The sequence below is a fragment of the Arachis ipaensis genome, chromosome B01 (genome assembly GCF_000816755.2).
Source record: "Arachis ipaensis cultivar K30076 chromosome B01, Araip1.1, whole genome shotgun sequence".
In the NCBI taxonomy this organism is placed as follows: domain Eukaryota; kingdom Viridiplantae; phylum Streptophyta; class Magnoliopsida; order Fabales; family Fabaceae; genus Arachis; species Arachis ipaensis.
Genome location: NC_029785.2, coordinates 96,070,189 through 96,076,701, shown reverse-complemented (window position 1 = coordinate 96,076,701; position 6,513 = coordinate 96,070,189).

Genomic DNA, 6,513 nt, shown 5'->3' with positions numbered 1-6,513 from the left:
ACTCTGCTGATGGATCTCTTCATCTGAAGAAAACCCTTGCAGAAGCCCAGGAACTCATTGAGATGGTTACAAATAACCAGTTCATGTATAGTTCTGAAAGAAATCCTGTGAATAATGGGATGACTCAGAAGAAAGGAGTTCTTGAGATTGATACTCTGAATGCCATATTGGCTCATAATAAAATATTGACTCAGCAAGTTAATATGATTTTTCAGAATCTGACTGAAATGCAAGCTACATCCGGCAGTACTAAAGAAGCCTCCTCTGAGGAAGAAGCTTATGACCCTGAGAATTCTGTAATAGAAGAGGTGAATTACATGGGAGAATCCTATGGAAACACCTATAATCCTTCATGGAGAAATCATCTAAATTTCTCATGGAAGGATTAGCAGAACCCTCAACAAGGCTTCAATAATAATAATGGTGGAAGAAATAGATTTGGCAATAGCAAGCCTTTTCCATCATCTTCTGACTTAACAACCATAGTCTCTGATCTATCTAAGACCACTCTCAGTTTCATGACTGAAACAAGGTCCTCCATCAGAAATTTGGAAGTACAAGTGGGTCAGCCGAGTAAAAGAGTTACTAAAACTCCTCCTAGTACTCTCCCAAGTAATACAGAAGAGAATCCCAAAAGAGAATGCAAGGCCATAACTATATCCAAAGTGGCCGAACCTGGAGAGTGGAAAAAGGCAGTGATTTCCAGTGAGGAAGACCTCAATGGGTGTCCATTAACCATTAAGGAGTTCTCTATTAAGGAACCAAAGGAATCTGAGGCTCATATAGAGACCATAGAGATTCCAATGAACTTACTGTTACCATTTATGAGCTCTGATGAGTATTCTTCCTCTGAAGAAGATGAAAATATTATTGAAGAGCAAGTTGCTCAGTATCTAGGAGCAATCATGAAGCTAAACGCTAAGTTAATTGGTAATGAGACTTGGGAGGATGAACCTCCATTGCTCATTAATAAACTGAATACCTTGGTTCAGTAGAAATTACCTCAAAAGAAATCGGATCCCGGAAGATTCTTAATTCCTTCCACCATAGGCACCATGAGCTTTGAGAAGGCTCTGTGTGACCTGGGGTCAAGTATAAACCTCATGCCACTCTCTGTAATGGAGAAACTAGGGATCTTTGAGGTACAAGCTGCAAAAATCTCACTAGAGATGGCAGACAAATCAATGAAACAGGCTTATGGACTTGTAGAGGATGTCTTAGCGAAGGTTGAAGGCCTGTACATCCCTGCTGATTTCATAATCCTAGACACTGGGAAGCCATCATCCTTGGAAGACCCTTCCTAGCCACAGCAAGGGCTGTGATTAATGTGGACAGAGGAGAGTTAGTCCTTCAATTGAATGAAGACTACCTTGTGTTTAAGGCTCAAGGATCTTCTTCTGTAATCATGGAGAGAAAGCACGAAAAGCTTCTCTCAATACAGAGTCAAACAGAGCCCCCACACTCAACTTCTAAGTTTGGTGTTGGGAGGCCACCATTAAGCTTTGAGTCTCTGTGAAGCTCTCTAAGAGCTCACTGTCAAGCTATTGACATTAAAGAAGTACTTATTGGAAGGCAACCCAATGTTATTTAATTATATTTATTTTTTTTAGACATTTGTTTTCCATTGCTATGTTATGTTTTCTTTAGGTTGATGATCATGTGGAATCATAAAAATAGCTGCAGAATTAAAGCAAAATCAAAAACAGCATAAAAAATAGCACACCCTAGAGGACAGGCTTATTGGCGTTTAAACGCCAGTAAGGATAGCAGAATGGGCGTTTAACGCCCATGCAGGCAGCATTCTGGGCATTTAACACTAGAAATGGCAACATTCTGGGCGTTCAGTAAAATGCCCAGTAAAGAAGGATTCCTGGCGTTTAACGCCAGCCAGGATATCTGGATGGGTGTTAAACGCCCAAAGAGGCAGTCAAGTGGGCGTTAAACTCCAGAATGGATAGCATTCTGGGCGTTTAACGCTAGGATGACACAAGGGAGGTAATTTTGTTTCCAATTCGATTTTTTTTTATTTTTCATATTTTAATTCATAATTTTTTGCATCAAACATATTTTAAATGTTCATCTTTCAATTTCTATTTTCAAATATTAATAATCTTTCCAATTCCTTTTAATTCTTTTTTTTTTAATTCTTTTCAATTCCTTCCAAAGCGTTCTCAAAACTTACATATCTTTTCAAATTTTTTTCAACTCTTTTTAATTTTTCTTGTATACTTTAATAAGTTTTCAAAATTAATTGCATCATTCTTCTTCTACTCCCTTCTATCTTATTTTGCTCGAGGACGAGCAAACCTTTTAAGTTTGGTGTGAAAAAAAAAGCTCTACTTTTTGTTTTTTTTTATAACCATTAATGGCACCTAAGCCCAGAGAACCCTCTAGGAAGAGGAAAGGGAAGGTAGTTGCTTCCAACTCTGAGTCATGGGAGATAGAGAGATTCATCTCAAAAGCCCATCACTAGAAAGAGGATGGAGCAAACCAGAGAGCCCACTCATGGACCTCAACAAGAGCATGAGGAAGTCCCTCATCAAGAAATCCCTGAGATACCTCAAAGGATGCATTTCCCTCTGCTGGGATATTTTTTTTTGTGGAGAAACGAATTTCTCCAAAACACCCAAAACTAACCGGCAAGTGCACCGGGTCGCATCAAGTAATAATAACTCACGGGAGTGAGGTCGATCCCACAGGGATTGAAGGATTGAGCAATTTTAGTTTAGTGGTTGATTTAGTCAAGCGAATCAAGATTTGGTTGAGAGATTTGTGATTTGCAGAATTTAAATTGCATAGAAAGTAACGGGAATGGGCAATTGGCATGAAATTAAAGAGAACTGAAATTTAAAGTGCTGAATCTTAAAGAACAAGAAATTAAATGGCAGAAACTTAGAACGCAAGAAATGTAAATTGCAGAATCTTAAAGTGCAAGAAATGTAAATGGCTTGAATTGTAAAGGGAATTGGGAATTGGATTTGCAGAAATTAAACAAGGAAAAGTAAAATTGCAACAAGCAGAGAAGTAAAGGATGACTGGAATTGAACCGGATCTTAAAACAGGAATGTAAATGAGCTTGAAAGCAGTAAACAGAGGATGTAAAATTGGAATTCAGATCTCAGGACCCAAGAGACTAGATAACCAAGTCTAGATCTCAATGCCTTCCTAGATCCAACAAGAACAATTGCAAAGAAATTGTAAATTGCAAAGAAAGTAGATGAAGAAGCAATTAACCGAAACTGAAATTCAATTAAGCAGAGAATTAAACAAGATCCCAAGGTGAGATTGAAACAGAAGTTCTTCAATTCTCCACCCAAGATCCGAAGCAAGAAAATTAAAGAGTGCTGGGCAAGAACAAGGAAGAAGAGAGATCAATTCTCCTCCCCAATTCTCTTGAATTAAAACAACAATGCTAGAATGTAAAAGTGAGCTCCCAATCAAACCCGAAAAGAAAGCTCTATGAAAACTAAAAAGGGAAGCTCTCCTCTAAAAACTTAAATCCTATGCTATTTATACACTTTCTTCAAATAGTCTTCAAGCCTTCAATTGGGCCTTTGCTCTTGATGGAATTGGGTTGATAGAGGCCTTGGTTGATTGCTCTTGGAGTTTGGAGAAGAACCGAATTAAACCGGGTTGGAATCATGAAAGCTTGAGTAAAAGTTGGAGTAAAATTTTGAGGCTAACTTTTACTCCAACTTTTCACATCAGCCACCCTTCTTTGCTGATACCAACGTTGGGGCAAAAGTTAGGGGTCAAACTTTTGCTCCAACGTTGGCCTCCCCTTGCATACTCATGGCACCAACGTTAGCCAAAAAGTTAAAGGCTAACGTTGGCGCAAACTTTTGCTCTCCAGGGTGTGTTTTTCATGCGCCAACGTTAGCCAAAAAGTTAGGGGCTAACGTTGGCACAAACTTTTGCTCTCCAGGGTGTTGATTTGTGATGCCAAAAGTTAGCCAAAAAGTTTGAGGCTAACTTTTGCTCTAGCTTTTTGCCCAAAAGTTTGCACAAAAGTTTGAGGCTTATTAGGTGTTGAAGCACCCCTAAGGATTTACTTGCTCAAGCCTCTTTCTTTGACACAACTCAACCACAAGCATTTTACTAGGCTAATAACTCTTTGAGTCATTATTTCTTCTTTCTTTTCTGCCTAGTAATTGATGCTCAGAGCCTTGGGCCATGTTCTTTTTGTCTTTGTATTTTCTTTTCTTTCTTTTGTTTTGTTTGCTGCTTCTTGGATCAATAGATTTTTGAGAATCTCCACAATACTTCTTTGAACTTCATGTCCTGCTTATGAGCTCCCATGCAGGTATTCACAAGCATGCAACCTCAATACATAATCATACAACTAGAACTGCCACTTCTCCTAATCTTTTGCTTGCCTCAAAATTGTTTGATTCTTCAATCCTTCTTTTTCAAAGAACTTTCATGTGATGCATTTTTTTGAATATTGAGTGCAAACAAGTTTTGAAGAGAGTATAGTGTTGTAAATGATCAAGCATCTTGCTTATTGAATTACAGAAAAACTATGCTATGCAGGCAGGCAGGGGTATTATGTAACTTTCAATTTAGCAGCATCTGATACAAAATAATCACTGAACAATACAACCTTTTGGAGTTTACTTGCTTTCCTCTTCCTCATCATCATTGCCGATCTTTACATTCCTCTCTCTTCCTTTTGATAGATGATGCTAAATCTTTCCAAAAGTTTGTATGGTACCCTGCAGTGATATTGAAAGTTGCTTGTTCCCCAAGCACTTAGAGACAATGGTTAGTCTGCATGATTTATTTGTAGGCCTTTGAACTTACTTTGGTGTGGGAACACCAAACTTAGTACCTTGCCAATGGTTTTCATGCATCAAATTAACCATGTGTGATAATTTTTTCTATTTTTTTTCTCTTTTTCAAAAGCCATGGAACTGAAAACTAGGAAACAGCAAAATAGCTAACTAGTTCATCCAATATGCTTGAAGCCAACATTATGCAGAAAGTGAGAATGTGTTTTATAATGGGATTTTGGTGAAACACCAAACTTAGAATCCTTCATTTTCCTTTATATTGTTTTGGTGTGTAACACCAAACTTAGCTTCTAGCAATATAAATAAAACTAATTAACCTTTTTATTAAAATAGCTATGAAAAGAAAACTACCTCAGGTTGGGTTGCCTCCCAACAAGCGCTCTTTTATTGTCATTAGCTTGACATCTTGCTCTTTGATTATGGAGGCTGGAAATCATAATGCCTCAGTTTTTCTCCTCTTGCTGTAGGATTCCTTTCCTCCATGACCTGCACAATCACAAACAATCCAAATGAAAATTGGATATTCTCATGCCAGAATGTAGTCAGAGGATTAGTTGACACCATGTGTCAAACAGTTGATAAACTTGAGAGATTAATGAACGAAAATCACTTCTCTCGTTTATTTATCAAGCTATGAGAATCATATTCAGCAAGATAAACCAAGAAAACTTCACTCTATTGCTAAAGTGAGGTTTCAATTAGCTCAGGCAAAAATTCAAACAGTTAGTGTGTCAGTCAAAAATTAAAGAAAAAGTGCTTAATCTAAATTGCCACCTCACTTAATCATTGTCAATCTAATCAATCCCCGACAACGGCGCCAAAAACTTGATGGGATATTTTTTTTGAACTTAGAACGCAAGAAATGTAAATTGCAGAATCTTAAAGTGCAAGAAATGTAAATGGCTTGAATTGTAAAGGGAATTGGGGATTGGATTTGCAGAAATTAAACAAGGAAAAGTAAAATTGCAACAAGCAGAGAAGTAAAGGATGACTGGAATTGAACCGGATCTTAAAACGGGAATGTAAATGAGCTTGAAAGCAGTAAACAGAGGATGTAAAATTGGAATTTAGATCTCAGGACCTAAGAGACTAGATAACCAAGTCTAGATCTCAATGCCTTCCTAGATCCAACAAGAACAATTGCAAAGAAATTGTAAATTGCAAAGAAAGTAGATGAAGAAGCAATTAACCGAAATTGAAATTCAATTAAGCAGAGAATTAAACAAGATCCCAAGGTGAGATTGAAACAGAAGTTCTTCAATTCTCCACCCAAGATCCGAAGCAAGAAAATTAAAGAGTGCTGGGCAAGAACAAGGAAGAAGAGAGATCAATTCTCCTCCCCAGTTCTCTTGAATTAAAACAACAATGCTAGAATGTAAAAGTGAGCTCCCAATCAAACCCAAAAAGAAAGCTCTATGAAAACTAAAAAGGGAAGCTCCATATGAAAACTAAAAAGGGAAGCTCTCCTCTAAAAACTTAAATCCTATGCTATTTATACACTTTCTTCAAATAGTCTTCAAGCCTTCAATTGGGCCTTTGCTCTTGATGGAATTGGGTTGATAGAGGCCTTGGTTGATTGCTCTTGGAGTTTGGAGAAGAACCGAATTAAACCGGGTTGGAATCATGAAAGCTTGAGTAAAAGTTGGAGTAAAAGTTTGAGGCTAACTTTTACTCCAACTTTTCACATCAGCCACCCTTCTTTGCTGATACCAACGTTGGG